Below are 18,137 nucleotides of genomic sequence, written 5' to 3'. Positions count from 1 at the left end.
GAATAATTGAAACTTGTCATAGACAATTTATGGATAAAAGCCAAGACATTTTGAGATGTTTGCGGTGGCAATATAAGGTAGAAGACGGACGAGACTTTAGGGAAGGAGCCTGTGAGCCATTACAGGAGAGAACCATTAGTGAAAACCTGCCATAAAACAGATAGGTTTACCACTGCACCAGAAAGCAGGAAACTATTATCTTTAAATGAAATCGTCCCAGCAGCCGCTGTAAGCCGCGGAAAAGCACCACATTAACGGCGTGAAATACTTCAAATTAAATTCATGATATGAATTTGAAGCCACTTTGTTCCAGCCAAGCCCAAGTCATAATTTGACTGTTATTTGGTGTTGAATTAGACACCTAGGAACATTGTTATGTCAACTCCAATTCAGATGTTGGTTTTTGTACATGGATTGGAATAGATCACTTCGTAGGTCATAACCATGGCTGTAAACCCCTTATTAAAAAAACCCACACCGAGTGAGTGCCCCAACAGTTTTCATCCAGTTTGACCGTTTGGAAATCCCTGTGCTCTATAAAGCACGGGGTCTGGTCAACTGGATCATGTTTGAAAGTATAAATGGACGATTATCACGTTAACTTCAAGTAACCATTGCAGTGTCATCATCCACAACACAGCATCATAATCCATGTGCCCCATATTTTCAAATGAAACCACAAGAAAAGTATTGACCGTTTTACAATAGGTCCACAAATTGACTAATGTCATCTTGTATGTCAAGCGTGGCAGAATTAACCTTCGGCATTTGATCGGGGTCTTTGCACTTTTTATGCTACGACAGTGTTACAACACGTCACGTGTCACATGTGATCTGCTTGATGAGCGCTCTGCGTCATACAAGTCATACTTGTCGGCAGTCCTGCTCCATGGATGACTGCCTCATCACCATCTCCTCGGTGGCTGAGACACACAGTGATGAATGGAAGGTGACCTTTACGTGGTCGGTGAAAGGGCTTGAGGCGAGCCTCTGAACTTGCATGTGTCACTGGGAGAAAGTCAGCAAACTTCCTGAGGGGGATGACGGTGTTTTCACCTTCTACATGTGTGTCACAACCAACATGTTTCTCATCACACTGTGAGGTTACAGTATGCTGCAGACAGCAGGCCAGGGTGGTCAATTACTATAATTTAGCTTTAGTAGCCACTTCTACCCCAACAACTTAGAGTGAATTCAGATGTATGTCATTAGGAGCTGGTAGGGGTAATGGAATCTTGCTCTACTATGCCTACGGATTAGGCTGTGGACATTTAGCATTTATCCATCCCATTAACACGCTTGACACATTATGCTATAAGACCACACTGTTGCAGGGGTAGAAATGGTGGGGTTACAACTGATTTATTGTTTAAAAATAAGCCATGTATAAGGTCTCACAGGAATAGATCGATTATAAGTGCGTGGGTAGGGCGTACTGTGAGTAGGTTGCTTCCCACAGACATAATACTTGGGAGGCTGTAGTTTTGAGTTTAATTCAAGCATACGTTTTTTAGGGGGGTTTCAAGATAAGGGTGGAACATTCGACCAGGGACCATCACTACCCTCTAAGATATCCTTGACTTCACTCATTTACATTTCAGTCATAAAGTATAACCCTTCACAGTCTTAACGTTTTTATTTCAGGGAAAACGTTTTTTGCTTCATTTTATTATGCAGAAATTGCTCATAATTACACAGTATACAAAAAAAGGGAAGCAAGTAAAGTTCTTCCACTGTTGTTCCACTACTTATTCCTTCATTAGGTGGATTCCCAGTCCAACACCTGAGTGTGCGACTAATTGCTTTGGTAAAAAAAAATACTAATGCCGAGGGACAGCCGTTTGTTTTGCTCCACTTTATCTTATATCAGAAATACAATCCAAGACCAAAATAGCTTCAGAGTTCATTATTTCATGGCTAATGTGTGCCGTATTGATGTACTTTTTTTTCTGTGTTGGTATGAACTTGATTAGCGTTTCATGAACAACTGCAGTGGGTGTCTCTCGGTGGGGGAACGTCAAAGTAAACAGCCCCTGCAAGACGCGGACCAGCGTCCCTGGCAGGCATCATTACCACATCAAAACTAAATAAACAGCTGAATTAAACATGCGTTCACATCCAGCACCAAACCAAGAGTGAATTGGCCCTCTCCGTTTCCATGGGCCTGCCTCGCAATCACCAGACCTAGTAAGCAATCATATACTTCCATTACTGTGTACGGGGGTCTTGGATGGCCCTCGTATATTCAACATGCAAGTATTATTGTGAGTTTAAGGACTTCATTATATGATACCAATCCACACTCCGTGTGGATTGAAGCACGGTATCATATAATAAAGTCCTCAGACTCACAATATATAATATAATAAAAAGCCTAAGAACAACAATAGTTGAGCGCTGCTTGCAGCACTCGCCTAATAAAGTATAATAACAGTAAGGCACAATTGTAACCCTCAACCACTCTGTTGAAAGCCACCCCCTCAGAAAATCACAAAAACAAAAGAGGGCACTTATTTTTAAAGATAACGTATCACCACGCGAGTCATGGGTTGCATGTTCTGCCTTACGAAAGTCACCTCATTCAACTAGTGGGCTGGTCCACCCTCCATCTCATATGTGGACTTTGTGGTAGAAGTAGTGTCGATCAAAAGACCTTCTGTACTCCACATCGGACCAAAAAGATACACACCAGAAAACAAGAGTGGATATCCAGGGTGACCCCAGGCTCAAGCGCGCGACGCTCTGGGACGAGAGGCACCCAACCGCCACCCAACAGAAAGAAAACATGGGAAGTACAACTGCACAGTTGTTCACTTGAGGGGGCAGTGCCTAAAATCCCAACAGTGAACATTAACGATTCGTACCCTGATAAGATGTGGCATAATAGGCTTCAAGTAATCGACTCGTAGGCAAAAAAAGGAATATCCGGCTATCTTCAATCATCACATGCATGCATAAATAGCCTGCATTCATAAAACACGACGTACCCACACGCACACAATTATGCACATCAACAGCCAGCCCCCCGGTGGGCTCTAACCTCCACTGTTGATATGAAGGGAAGTGAGGATGAGGAGGAGGAGGAGGATGGTGCAGAAGGCCCCGGGGCAGTGAGGCCTGAGTGGTAGACAGGCAGTCATGCAGTCCCCAGCTGCAGGTCATGTTAAACACCATGGCAAGTCACACACGCAAAACATACATACAAAGACACACACATATATACAGCACATACATGTTACTGCAGCATGCAATCAGGTACAAATGGCTGTATCTTATCACACATGTTCGCAGAGATTGACCTATACACAGTCATGGAGAAGGGGATGAAAGGAAGGAGGAGGAAGAGGAAGAGGGAGAGGGAGAGGGAGAGGGAGAGGGAGAGGGAGAGAGAGAGAGAGAGACCAAGCTGGTGAGTTATTCCTTGCCACTCAACCAATATGGCACCCTGCCAGATACCTAGTTTGCATTTTTCTAAAGGCCTAAAGGACATTACATCAGACACAACACTTAGCTGTTACTGCTGACAGAGAGTCAACTGCTTCCGCTCAACAGCTCGATGGGCAAAACCCTTATTTATCATCTTTTATATTGTTTTTTTATATAAATAGCATCCGGCCCTCACTCACCTGAGAGCTGCTTTTACTCAAGTGGCCGGATCTCCCCGTCATAAAATATTTAACACCGCTTTAATCATCGGCTATGGTAGGACAGTGTACAAAACCCACTTCTTTACTTTTCAACCCAACTGAAAATCTCACAAAAAGAACTGTGGGCCTTGGGTCAATAATAACAAAGCCGATGACAATGCAAAAATAAACCCTCCATCAATCGACTGCCATGTTATTATATAGAAAGGAGGAGGAAGGGCTCTACACTTCCTGTCCAGGCATTGAATATACTGTGTTCTGATTGGGTAGAGGAACAGGTTGACCTACGCCCACCAACACTGGCTTATCTCCGGCCCGGAAGCAGACCATTCCGGAAACACTTAAACGCATCGCAGACATAAATAGTCCCCCTGTCTGACAAGCCGACGAGCTCTGCGTCGCTGTCAACGGTCGCTAACGAATGCACGAGCACTTCCATTAAAGCACACTGCCTGGGGTAAGCGTTTGGTTTGTCCACTTTGCATTAACACCACCCCCCTCCACCCCAAAATCCCCACCGCCTCCAGAGCTATCCTTGGACCCCCTGGACTTTGAATTCTAACAGCACCTCCTCTTCCTCATAGACGCGCCTACCCTTTGGCACATGACCCCGTCATGACAGATCAGTGTCGAGCAACATCCCACGTTCCTCTGGAACAGACTCTCTAAACTGGAAGGACCACACACACACACACACACACACACACACACACACACACACACACACACACACACACACACACACACACACACACACACACACACACACACACACACACACACACACACACACACACACACACACACACACACACACACCTCATGCGTGTTTCTTTGTGGAGGAACAACCTTGTATCTGGGGTTCGTTTCACGGTCCCGGGGCTCTCATTCTATCTCCGCTAGCGACCGTCTCTTGTGATTCCTCCTTGGCCCCGGCACTGAAATGAGCAGTGGAGCAAGTCCCTTTGACGAGGAGGCCGTGCGCACCAAGCGGTCTAGGGGTTTGTATGCAGAGATCAAATGGGGTGTGGGGGGAGGGGGAGAAAGACAGAGAGAGAGAGAGAGAGAGTGGGGGGGGGGGGAGTTTTGGATAACCAAGGTTGCGGCAGAGGACGAGAAGACAGATAGGGGGGGGGAGGAGGAGAAAAAAAAGAAATTGACAAAAAAAGGGAATAAACAGGATGAAGGTGTAAGGGCAGATGAGGTAGAGTGTGAGAGAAAAACAGTGAGAGAAAGAAAAAGAGACAGAGATGGCTTGAGAGGATGAATATATCCACATAATAGTGTTGTCAGCATCCCTTGAGAAGGAGGAGGAGGAGGAGAGGAGAGCGAGCCGGAATGGGCCACTGAGTCGCCTCCTCTATCCTCCTCTTCTCTCTTCCTCCTCCCTCTTTCATCCTTTCTCCTCTTCCATATGGCAGATTTCCACCCCCTCTGCATGCCCTGACGCACACAAGCCAGGACCATCCCCCCGGTCTAACACACAGACACACACACACACACACACACACACACACCCACAAACCCCTCCGCTCTGTGCATGGTTCAATTACGGACGACCGCCCTCTACAACGGACTGCCTCTTTTTCTCTACTCCTCCTCCTCCTCCTCGTCTTTCCCTCTCCTCCTCCTCCTCCTCCTCCTCCTCTTTCCTCCACCTCTTTCCCTCTCCTCCACCTCTTTCTCTCTGCCCCCTCATCATCTTTTTCTTTTCCCCTCATACTCATCACTCCAACTCTCCATTCCTTCTCTTCTGTCTCTCCCTTCCCTCCCTCCTCTTCCCCCTTCGCCCTCATTCTCTTGTTCTGTCCTCCCTCCTCCCCCCTCTTCCTTCCCCTCCCATGCCCAGATGTGCATTTGCGATAGTTAGGATCTTTTGTTGCCTATTCCTGGGTCATTATAACAGCTGGGTACGACGGAACTGCAGCAAGCCCAAAGTCACGCCAGCATACACTCAAAAGTATGCATCCCCGCAGACACACACACACCAACATGTGTGCCAACGCAAACACCGCCACCAACGCACACACATACACAATGCACCAAGTGTGAGTGCACGTTGTGACCAAGGTGCACTCCAGCACACACGCCAAACCCCTCTGTCTGTGGGTCTTAAAACCCTGCGGTGAAAGTAGAGATTTATTTATTTAACCCAAGTGCCATTTAGGAGGGGCATAGGATAACAGAGGGGCTACACGAACAAACACACAGACTGCGTCAAGCTTAGAGTGAAACACACCAGTAAACTGCAGGTGGAGTACTCCCAGTGCGCTGCAGAGGTGAGAGAGACAAGGACTGAAAGGTAACACCCACACACACACACACACACACACACACACACACACACACACACACACACACACACACACACACACACACACACACACACACACACACACACACACAACCACACACACACACACACACACACACGCACAGTAATAAAGTGTGCTCCAGTGATTGGACAAAGCCCCTGGGAAGAAAATGACTATTGCTGCTTGGGAGGTAATAGAGCGGTTACTCATTTGTACTCCAGCCCACAAGCTCTGCCATCGCTCCCTCTACGCCTACCTCCACACCCGCCTGTTTGTCTTAAATGTTTATCTTAACCTACTACAACACCATCCTAATGATCTCCAATACGAGGTGCCCAAGAGGGAACTTCGGTGCAAGATGGCATGGTGGCCGAGACGCGCCAAACGAACTGCATATCCAAAAATGGCATTTTGTGCTTTGTTCGACCCGTCTGCATTAGGCGCACCGCCGCTGAACCGCAAATGTGCCAAGTTCAAGGCACATTTGCACGATGATCTGGTCTCAGCAGATACCTTGACTCTAGTCTGTTGGTGGTTATGTCATATTTAGAAGCTCCATCTGTACATTTTTCCCAAAGAAATCTCACCAGAAGTAACCATTTAAAGGGTTATTTTTCAACATTTTCTTCCTGGGGGGCATGCCCCCAGACCCCACTAGCGTTGCTCGGTTACCAACTCACAGCACCACTGCTATAAAAAAAAATTAGGGGAAACACTGACAGTTAAGTGCCCGGGTTGTTCTAGGTTCAAACCCTTCAATGTCTACCACTAGGTATCCTTATCCAGCAAGATACCGTAATCAGAACCTTGTCATCAATGAAAAATACCGCAAGTCACCTTGGATCAAGGGTCATCTAAATGGTTAAATAATAATCGTACAGTCTACAAAAGGCGGCCATTTGTCTTTCATCACTTATTGCCTCAACCTCAATCATGCCTGTGACCTTGTGAAAGGTCATGACTAGAGAAGGAACAACGGCGAGGAGAAGAAGAATAGGCAACCCGATGCTTATGGTTTCTTTAAAAGGCTTTTGCTGCCTGTCACAGCAGGATAGTGAAGACCAACAGAAAAGTCGATGGAAGAAGTGAGAGGGAACAACTTGTAGCATAGGACCTCAGGTTGAAAATCAAACCTGGGTCACCACAAGGCGTATTACCACTATGGTAAGCACACTGCTGGGTTGAGCCTAAAAAATGCCCCAGAATAGGAAACTAACTAATGGGTATTCCCATTAGCATGTTTAATAATCTCCTTCTGCCTTTCTGTCCCTTCGGACAACACGTCTGCATTACGAAGCTCTGCTGAGCCCCAGCAGAGCCCATTATAACCGCCTCCCTATACATTTGTTAGGGAAATGAGACAGGGGGTCTTGGCTGATCTTTCGCATCATTTATTCAGCTCATGCATCTTAATGGGAATACCGGTTTTAATGGGACTGCCGGTTGACCTGCAGTGAATCGATCAAGTAAGGTTTGCATAATATGTGATTACAGCAATCGCAAGTAGTGGATCCATCGTTAGAAGGAACCACATGAATTAAACATGAGTTTCATGAGAAAGAACGTCTATGAGATGGATGTAATTGTACGATGAACAGCCGTCTTAGGTGCTTGTGTGTACATGTACTGCATTGTCCATCAATGGCTCAACGACCGGCATCTGATTGGCTGATCGGTAATTAACAACTAGGGATGTCAGTTTCGTTTAATTTTGCTTTCGATAGGCCGACACCCATTAACCGGTAACCAACCGGTCAACCCATTAACCGGTAACCAACCGGTTAATGGGTTTAATTTTTCAGAAAAAAAAACGCAAAATGATGTGAAACACAAGAATATGGCTCAATGAGCTTTGTCGCCGCATTTCAAAAGGCTGCCCATTTAGAGGTACTGACATTTTAATGTTTTGTGTTGTAGCCTAAATGTCTTGCCTTTTATTTTATTTTATGTTGTCTTCACTGAAGTTTATTGCCGCATTTTGGTCAGGTCATTGCAAAAGAGAATTGTGTTGTCAATGATTCCACCTGATAAAATAAAGGTCAATAAATAAATAATAAATGAACTATAGAATTGTCATTTTGTTAATTAATATGCAAAAAAATTTACCTAGGTCTACGAATTACAATATTTTGGAACTGCATAGTGGTCAAATTACTGGTGCTCCACTCCGCAATTCTTTTAATGCGGAAAAGGAATCGATATTTAAGAGCTTTATTAAAAGTACAAATTAAATTTAAACAGCAAAATAACATTATTTAGCGTTTCGATTGGGCAATTGGCACATCACTTGCAGCACATAACAAAACGCTTTTGAATTATCCAATTGAATGTGGAGAAGGAACAGATTTTTAAGAGCTTTAAATTAAGTAGGCCAACAACTGCACTTAATCTTAACAAAACAACATATTATTTGGTGAGTCAGTGCAAATTAACCTATAAACCGATGCGTAACCGGTCAAAAGTATTCTCGGCGGTTAGCCGGTTAACGGTTAACTGTTGGCCTCCCTATTAACAACTGGAAGACAGTTGATCATGTGGTGCCCAGACACCGTCAACACGGCCCGATTCTTTGATTTTGTCAATCTGGATCATGAATTTAGGGCCCAGGTTCAGTCTAGTCAGCTGATTAATAACTCATCATAGTTCATTTTGTCTGGTTTATATACCTTGTGAACGCACACACTGAAATGTAATGCTACCCTCGTTTGGTGTCAGATTGACAGAAAATATACAAAATACAGTTGGTTATAAACTAGTATTGTCATTCTGCTTGTTCCATTATCCATTGTTGAATCACAGTACATGGGCATGTTGATGTTCATTTGGATTAGAAATGTTACGTATGGCGCCTTGCCATGTACCCTCATAGTACACAGAACCTAACTTAATGAGCCTGGCTTTGCAAAGCCATACAACTGTCATTCGAGAGAATAGAGCAAGAGAGCCATAAATGAAAGACTGAAAGAGGGGTGTTCAGGGGAGGGGACCATCAGCCATCATCTGACCATGATTTACCTCTCTGGACCACAGACCACAATGCTTCTCGGGTTTCAGTTTAAAACGGACAATGGTTATCCGGCAAAAGTCTTTGTGGGCTAGTCATTGATTTACATTTTATTTTTTCAGGCTTAATCATCGTCAGAGGATTGCAGATTTTGACCGGGCGAGATTTTGGCCCCATGCAACTAATACCCGCTGAAATGTGATAGGTTAAACGGAAACCAGAACGCATTCAATACCAAAGTCTTGTCCTGTTGCCTAGAAATTGCTTTCATGTGCAGATATGTTTATAAATACAAACTGTTTATGAATACAAACATTGATTTCCATCTCTGTCATCATATGTTTCATCATCCAAAATGAAAACATGTGCAATAATAATACATAAATAATTCACACACTAACAGAGTCTTGTGCTGTTTCTCTCACAACTACATAAACACACATCAATAGGAGTCATTTAGCTTTGCCGGTGTAGAATATAAAAAGCAGGGTAAAAATGTGTCCTTAGCACCCATCAGCAGATCTCACACCTCTGATATATCCTCACTCTAAACCCCCCCCCAAACAAATATGTTTTATTAAGGACAAATCCCATATGGACAAGTTTGATATGTCAGCAGATGGCTTCCCTTTGTGGCTGTGTGGGTGTGTGCACATCAAATAAGAGAAGAACCTCACAATGCCTACTCCAACTCACACGACTCATCTCTCCTAGTCTCATCTCCTAGCCTCCTTGCCTAGCATCCTCCAACCAAAGCCCTCTCTCCTAGCATCCTCCAAAATAAATCAGCTCTCCTAGCCTCCTCCCATCTCTAATCATCTCTCTAGTCTTTTCCAATCAACAGTCAGTCTCCTTAACGTTACCACCTAGCTTACTACAACCCTAGACCTCGGATTACAAAAGCACCATCTCCATTTAAAGTTTCTCCAGCCAGTTACTGCAGGAAAACCTGCAGAGTAAGAGAGATGAGAGGCAGTAAATTAGGAGAAAATGGGGGCGTGCAAGAAGAACTATGTAGACACAAAACATACAGCTGGTGTCTGAATGCACACTAGAACCAACTTTGGATTAAACACTATCATACGCTTGATTCTTGATAGGGCTAGAAGAAAAAGTTCAGGAAGAACATTTGAACTAGGGGTGGGAAAACTATTTGATTCTTCGATGCATCGCGATTCTGTGTAGAACGATTCCGTCTAGTTTCAGATAAGTCAATAATCGGAATAAAAAAAATTAAATATATATATATATTATTTTATTATTATTATTTATTTTTTAGTAAATTTGTTCGCCTCCTGCAATATTCTGTTCGACAGAGAGGGATAATTTGAGTGGTTTTAATTTATCTTCAATGTTTTGGCAAATCTGATCTGTCTGGACGCAATTGCGATTCAGCCTAGGCATAGCATGCACGCAAACACACAGCCAGACACAAGAATGTGGAACAAGTTCTTACTCTTATAATTGACTAAGAGCAGCTTTTACTTTAATGACATAGAAAATAAAGATGAGAAAGTAAAGAAAGCTAAATCTGTTTATTTTTTACCTACTTCCATAATGTGTTGCAATGCAAGCTGCATTGATAATTGCAATGTTCATAGAAAGTCATATTTGTGACAAAAGCTTTTTCTCTAATAAAATATTAGATAAAGTAATTAATCTGTTGATTTCTTTAATGATCATCACAAAAGTAGGAAGTGATTAGAAAACTCTGAGTAGCAAATTCAGCTGTATGGAAATGTACATAAAAAAAAATAATTGCTTCGAGATGCATCAATAATCGTTTTAGAATCAAATCGTTGACCTCTGAATCGGAATCTAATCGAATCGTGAGGTGCCAAGAGATTCTCAACCCTAATTTACACTGATTACTTTAACAAATGGCAAAACAAAATAAATTTATAAAAGTATAATATAGTTAATTCAAATTCAGTAAGCAAAGATAATCACGGCTACTCCTATAATGCAGAGAAGCTTTCCATTTCTAAAATGATGGATGCGTAAATTGTAAGTTTCAGGCTGACCGACTGTGGTCTGACCATGATAACTTTCCCTTCACTACAGATAGTAGTGAAGAGCTCTTAGTCTGCCTGACTAAGAGCCAATAGACAGAACCCTGATGTACTGATGTCACCTAACCAGACTAGGGCCCGACCGATTCATCGGCCTGCCGATTTAATCGGCCGATTATAGCCTTTTTGAAAATAATCGACATCTGCCAAAAAGACGCAGATTACAACTGATTATTTTTTTATTTTTTTATTTTTTAGAAATGTTATTGCGCTTAGTATCCTGCAGATTGCGCTCCTACTCGCCTTGCTAACATACAACTTTAGCTGGAGCAAAAAAGAGGAGATTGAATTTTACCGTACAACATGAAAGCATGCTCGCTCAGGCAGCTGCGCGCTCACCTCACCAATGTACACAAGACTTGTTGTTTGAGCATGTTGTGCCTGTTTTTCTTTAGGTCCCAGGCCATGTTAATTTGTTATACTGTAGACTTAACGGTGAGACCATACTGCTCAGCACGCACGTGTTAGTCACTGCTCACGAGCGCAGCACATTGGGAGTTAGTTATTTATTTTACATTTTACATTACACTCATTTTTTACTGTAAATGTATTCTAAAAACACTCAAAGGTTCTGCATTCAATTCACATATTCGTCAAAAGTGTTTAAAGTATATTTAAGGTATCAAAAACTATGTTTTATAGCCTTTTTTTTTTTTTCAATATCGGTCGGGCCCTAAACCAGACCATATAAAAAATCCTGGTCCCGAAATGAACCAAGCATAGCAAACTTTAGTTGAGGCAGCAGCCTAACCCTTCCACAGCGTCAGGCTTCATGAGGGATCCTGCAGCATTTGCATTTGGCTTGGAATGGCTGCCCTAATGGTCCATGGAAGGGGCTACACTGACTCACCGTGTTGCGGTGAGTCAGGTGGCTCTCTCAGAGAGCCAACTTTTTCTATTGAGCAGCTTCAGCATCGATGGCATATGCTGTGGCGTCAACTCACAACCTTCCCTCAAATATTATGACATTGTTTTTACATGAATTGTTCCCCAACGTTGTGAAATAGACTGTTATTACATTGGGGAACACGCCTCTATGGAGCCCATTTAAAAGGGAGTTTGATGCGCCGCTCACGGCAAGTCACAGCGGGTGTTTTCAGCGGAGACTGTCGGTGGCTAGCAGACAGAAGTTGAGTGAAGTAATCTACACAACAGGAACCAGCCCCCACTTCCCTCCCCGCCTGCATGGAAAACCTTTACTATAGCTATCCTGTTATCACAGACATGGAGCTCTAGCTCTGGCCCATCACTGAGCTTCACACACCCCCAACCTCCAGCCAACAACCGCCTTCTTTGTTTAAGCACTGTCGGTATCATTGCTTAATACGAAAGGTATGAATCTACTCGTTGATATCCTGCAGTCACCAGTGCACACACACCTCAATGATACAAACACGCCCGAGTTTGTATCATTGCTTTATACGATTCGAAAGGTACAAATATACTAGTTAATATATCCTGCGGTCACAACACATCTCAGCAGTTGAGTTACGTAGGGTAAGTAATAGTATTAGGCATGTCCTTTTATTCCTTAAAGAATTAATTTCTGTTCTTTTTTGGAAGGCTGCATTCTAAAGTCTTAAAGATTAGTTCCCAGAGTAAAAAGGGTTTGAATATAGCATTGAAGTTATTTAACCAATACCACCCTCATACTGCCAGACAGGCAAACAAAAACATGCTATGGCAAATACTGGCTGGGCACAATATGTATATAAAAATAACCACATTTCTTGACAATAAACATTCTCACGTCACAATATCAGAATTTGTTTTTACATGTGAATTCTGAATGATCGGTATTTATATACAAAACATGTAATACTGATTTAGTCAAATAGCCAAGTGCCAAACGCAAAGACAACATTCCAGTGAGATTTAATCCACTGTTGGAACCTGTTGACCGTGCAGGGTGGATGGAAAAACAGCCATGCTTTAAACCACTTATTTTCCTTTGAATTGCTGTACAAATGTACAGTTATCTGCAGACTCCAGCTCTCTGTGACACAGCGTTAAAACATCTGTTCAACATCAACATGTGTTCCAGTGCCTACTTGTATCCCCTGTTTCCCAATACAATCTACTTACAAAGCAAACCAAAGACTTGCTGATAAAATAGGGAAATTGTATCCTGCTCCATAATAACAAGATTGCATTTAGAATATTAATTATTTTCCTAATAGCAAAGTGGGTGCCTTTACCTGTTTTTCTACATGGGATGCTTCAGGGGGAAGACTAGCTAGCGCCAATATCGCTAGCTAATTACGATAATGCTAGCGTACCTAAATAGCTCAGCTATATGGATCAATTCATCTGTAGTTCCTATTGTACAATAGCAGATGCATTATATGTTATGTTCAATTAAAACAAAACACAAAACAAGACATGATCTCCATCTCAACCAACAGGATGTTGAGGAAGATTGCGAGCCAGCTGTGAGCATGATATCACGATTCACTGAGTTTTGAATTAATGCATGAAATGAATGTACGATTCAGCATATTCTATTATTTTTTTATTCATCTTTGACATCTTAAAGTAGATTGACTGATTGCATGCAACAGTAAAACCAGATGTTGTATCTATCCATCCATCAGCAACCGCGGTCGAAGAGCCAGACGATTGTCCAATCAACGTACTGGAGAGTGTGGTCTAGTCAGAAATGCGTCAAATAAATCAATTAAACCTCAAGACAACTAGCTGGTTTTGGCACCACTATCAAGCTACCTCCAAAACTGTTAGCTAGCAACACAAGCAAGCCCTGTTGACAATGCTGGCTAACTCTTTCACTACTTGCTTAAGGGCAGGACCAGTTTTATAGAAATAAAAAGGTTCAAATTAAAATGTTGCAATTGAGTGAGCAGGATACACATGATAACATACACAAGATAATGAACACATAACCCCCAAACACCAGCCTGTGCCTGTCACAGCTTCTAGATTCTTCTGAAGCGTGTTGAGATAGGTCTACCTTGCTAATGAGCCACACACGCGCACACACACACACACACACAGTCAGATTTCATGTTCAACCCCCCTAACTATTATAATGTTGAGTGGGTGTTTTATTTTGACAAACCTCTTTATTGCACTGTAGAACATTTCAAAGAATGCTTGCTTGGTGTGTCAAAGTGCTTCTTTCATGATGGAATTTGAGCTCTACTGCTATTGGACATTTATCAACTGGGACCACCAAGAAATAAAAACAGCTGTAGGCAATTTCAATAACAAATTATTCCGATTTTGTTTTTTTAAGTTGTTTAGGGTTTACTTATTAGAGACATAGCGAAAGACTTTGTGGCAAAACAACAACACAATTTCCCAGTCGCTATTTCCTGACATTGTGTCTCTCTACAATAGGGAAAGCTTATTATAACAATGTTATCTCTACACACATCAGCATACTTAAAACCGAGAGGAAGAGGACGACAGGAGAATATTCAGCCAATCACATCCATGGAAATGCCCGGAAGTTCCGTTCGCTGAAGAAAAGTGTTGAGAGTGTACGCATTGTTAGATTGGGCACAGGGTGTGTTGCGCCAACTGGAAAGATGATAGCATAGTTAGTATTTTCAGCAGTGGTAGTATTTTGGAGCAAGTGGTAATGGTAGAAGTAGTCGTGTTAATGTTTTTGTCTTTGTTGACTTTGGGCATTGCAAAACGAAACACAAACTGTCTCCCCATAGGAAAACAACAGAGTTGAAAAAACTCACCAAAAGTGTCTACAGCCAACGCTACTTTACACCACCAAAAACTTGGTGACCACCGATAGCTGCCAGAACACAGCCATTGACCAGCCTCCTTCTTTTCTCTTCACTCCTCTTCTATTTTGCTCAATCTCTTTTCTCGTCTAAATATAGACACATCACGAGGACAGTATGCTAGGATTCAACATGTAGAGGAGGGGGTTGTCATCCACCCAAGGAAGAGGGGTGGAGCAAGAGGAAGGAGAGGAGTGGTGGAGCAATAGGAGAGGAAGAGAGACAGTATGCAGCTATTGGGCCTCTTCAAATCCTTGCTTAGCGCAAACTGGCTGGGGTCAGTATAGAAGCTAATTTAACATCTTATTTGGATTCAATCATATGGACTATACAACTATAGCAATCGATAGAATGCAAAACCAATTGGAAAATTAGGGATGGCACAAAATAAATTTCCATTTCGATCATGCAATACAGATACTGAAACCTTTCGTCATGTGATTATTTTGTTTTTGATGTCAAAACATTGATCTTTGCCATTCTTGGTCTCAAGCTATTACCAAACTGCTACTAATTGACTATCTCTCTTAATGGTTTCAAGCGGTCAGCATAGTGAATGAGGACTCCGGAGACTTGTCTACGCATCGATTACACCATCTATTGTTTTGTGATATCCTAAACCTGTGGTTATGGTTGATATGGAAACAGACACCGATACACAATATAGTACCGGTTAATCCCTAGCATAAAAACAAACAATAGCGCCTATAGACCCTATATCGTTGTCACGCTCCACCAGAGTCTGTCATCTGTCAGTTCATTGTACCAAAGGCCAACGTTCCTGTAGCCTTACACCATGGCGTATAGAGAGAGAGGGTCAAGAGTGGTGGAAGAAGCTCATGAAACATGAAAAGCATGAGTTCACAGCAACCCTGTGAGCTCTGCATTATTGATAGGAGTCTACCCTAATCCTTAGCGAATAAATGTAGTGCTGCATCTTCCACCCAAGCCCATGTTAGACGGGCAATACACACACACAAACACACTACCCTGCACCAGCGTTGTGTGCGAGTGTGTGTGTAAGAAAGACAGAGCGATGATGTGTGTTTATGTGCCATATTGTCACACACACACACACACAGTTTATTCAGGAGCACATGCTAGTCATGCTGGCTGGGGAGTCGGCACTGTGCTGCATAAAGCGCATGGTGGCTCCGCTGTCATGCATTGTTGCATTACTGCAGCTGCTGCTGCTGCGCCCAGGGGCTGCACTGCTGCTAGGAGCCGCGCGGTGAGGCAACACATGCTGCTTCTGGTCTGTTGAAGATCCACAGGATCAAGAGCCATAAAATATATATATTTACGTCAGCCAAAGCTCTGTGTGTATGTCGATGTACAAATAGACATCTATAGATTTATAATTTATGCATAAATATATATATTTTATGTACACATAAAAAAAACTGATTGGCAGTATTTCCCACCCTAAGTCTTAATCCCTACAATATTTGATTGGAGCGGGATAGGATCAGGATAGAAAAGGTTCTGGGTTCGGACCCCAAAGTCAACACGTTACCCGTCGAGATCCTTGAGAAAGATGCCTAGACAGACACCAACAATCTTAGGACTATAATAGCAGGGCTGTCGCACCAGTGACTCAAGTGTGCGTGTGCCAAGCGTGAATGCATACACACCGCAAGCAAGCACATGGGCACGAACATAGATGGAAACACACACACACACACACACACACACACACACACACACACACACACACACACACACACACACACACACACACACACACACACACACACACACACACACACACCTTTTAACGGCTCCGCCATCAGCACAAGCGCAGGTAAGAACACACGCGCAAGCACGCACATGCGCACAAAGCTGTCAACAAAACTGTCTCAAGTCTCAAAAGTGTAATTTTGAAATTAGAAAGGAATTGCAAGTGAAAGTGTTCTTGAAGTAAAACATTCCATCACTGCAAATTGCATGAAGGCATTGTTTATTAAAGTGCAAAAATAATAATAATGGTAACAAAACTAAAAAATAATAATGATAATCGATCTCATGCCCTATGAATCGATATTGCAAAATTTTAATGAAATCGATCCAAAATCAATTAAATTGATTTTTTTACCCAGCCCTAATGATGATTATTATTTTTCAACAAACCATAGTAGTTGCCTTGCATTTTAAAATGTCAATGCACTTTTTAGCCCTGAATAACAGTAAAAGCTATTTAAAGGGGAACTATGCAACTTTTTGTCTTATTTTATTTGGCTTAATTTACCTTAATATGAGAGGTTGAGAGTAATTGTGATGGTTCTTTAAGACTTTATGGGTCGATTGATCGCTGTTTCGACTCCCCCTGGCGCATCTTGGCGGAAAAGGGATGCAAGTTTCTGCCGGTAACCCGCCGCCCACTCTTGTGGGTCTCGCGAAGCACCGAATTGCTTTACGGCACTACAGACCCACAAACACGGAACCAACTCGATATAAACAAGTAGCAAAAAGGGATAGTTACATTCATCCTGGATCAGCCGACTAAAAAGACACAGAGAAACCCAATGTCGGAGAAACAGAAGAAGAGAAAAGGGAGACTGACCGACAGAGAGGCCAGACACGAGTAAACGTTGGGCGAGCTTCTCAGGAATAGCTTGAACTGAAAGAAAAAGAAGACTGCAAATCAGATGCCGACTTGCCATGGCCGTGTTGCTCTTGAAATTGTAAGTACCCTTGGGTGAACTCTGTCCTCTTTTTGTATTGTGGCTTCTTGATGTCGATAGTCTCTGTAAAAATGTGTTTGCTTGACCATTTTGTTGTGAGCCCTGTATGTTTCTAGCTTGCTTGCTTGCTGGGGTGTTAGCATTCTCGCTACCAAACACGTTTGTTTTCATGGTTGTTTTGCTGTTCGTCTGTCTCGGCCCCCAGATAGAGGCTAAATCCCCGAATCCAGGTTCTTGTTTATTTAGATCACTAGACCCCAAAGTCATATTCGTCCGTAACTGTGACGATACGTGAACCTCCATTATAGCTTTAGCCATGTTATACCTTTGGTGTAGTTTCCCGCTTGTAAACATTTGTGAAAAGATTGCTTTGTATTTATTCTTAGTTACAAGCGTTGGCAAACAGCATTGTTATGAAGCCTGAGGCTTGATGACCCAAGACGGCTTGGCCTGCCTGCCCCGGTACAGCCACCACCCAAGTGTCACGAGGAAATCCAGAGAACCCTCAAGAAGATGTTACACAATAAACCAAAACAATAAAAACAAACGAAGAACTGTCACTTGCATTTCTTTCAATATCCAAAATAAAAAAAATTCTAACCAATTATTGAACAAATGAAAGAAAGGTGGTGCAAACATCTGTTATTAAAAAAATGG

General features: G+C 42.7%; 1 protein-coding gene across 5 annotated transcripts in view; it reads right to left on the bottom strand.

The window, feature by feature from the left end:
- Positions 1–18,137, bottom strand: part of adarb1b (adenosine deaminase RNA specific B1b) — a 118,768-nt gene that overhangs the window by 90,007 nt on the left and 10,624 nt on the right. For 2 of the 5 annotated variants that reach the window (XM_056580133.1, XM_056580136.1), the window contains exon 2: positions 14,749–17,416. The exons of 2 other annotated variants lie outside the window; for them this stretch is intronic. The gene's annotated coding sequence lies outside the window, so the exon portion shown is untranslated. The remainder of the gene's footprint in view (positions 1–14,748; positions 17,417–18,137) is intronic. One more of the 5 variants, XM_056580134.1, reaches the window with a different exon arrangement.

Source organism: Gadus chalcogrammus, chromosome 20 (genome assembly GCF_026213295.1).
Source record: "Gadus chalcogrammus isolate NIFS_2021 chromosome 20, NIFS_Gcha_1.0, whole genome shotgun sequence".
Classification (NCBI taxonomy): domain Eukaryota; kingdom Metazoa; phylum Chordata; class Actinopteri; order Gadiformes; family Gadidae; genus Gadus; species Gadus chalcogrammus.
This window is presented reverse-complemented; position numbering and strand designations above follow the sequence as displayed.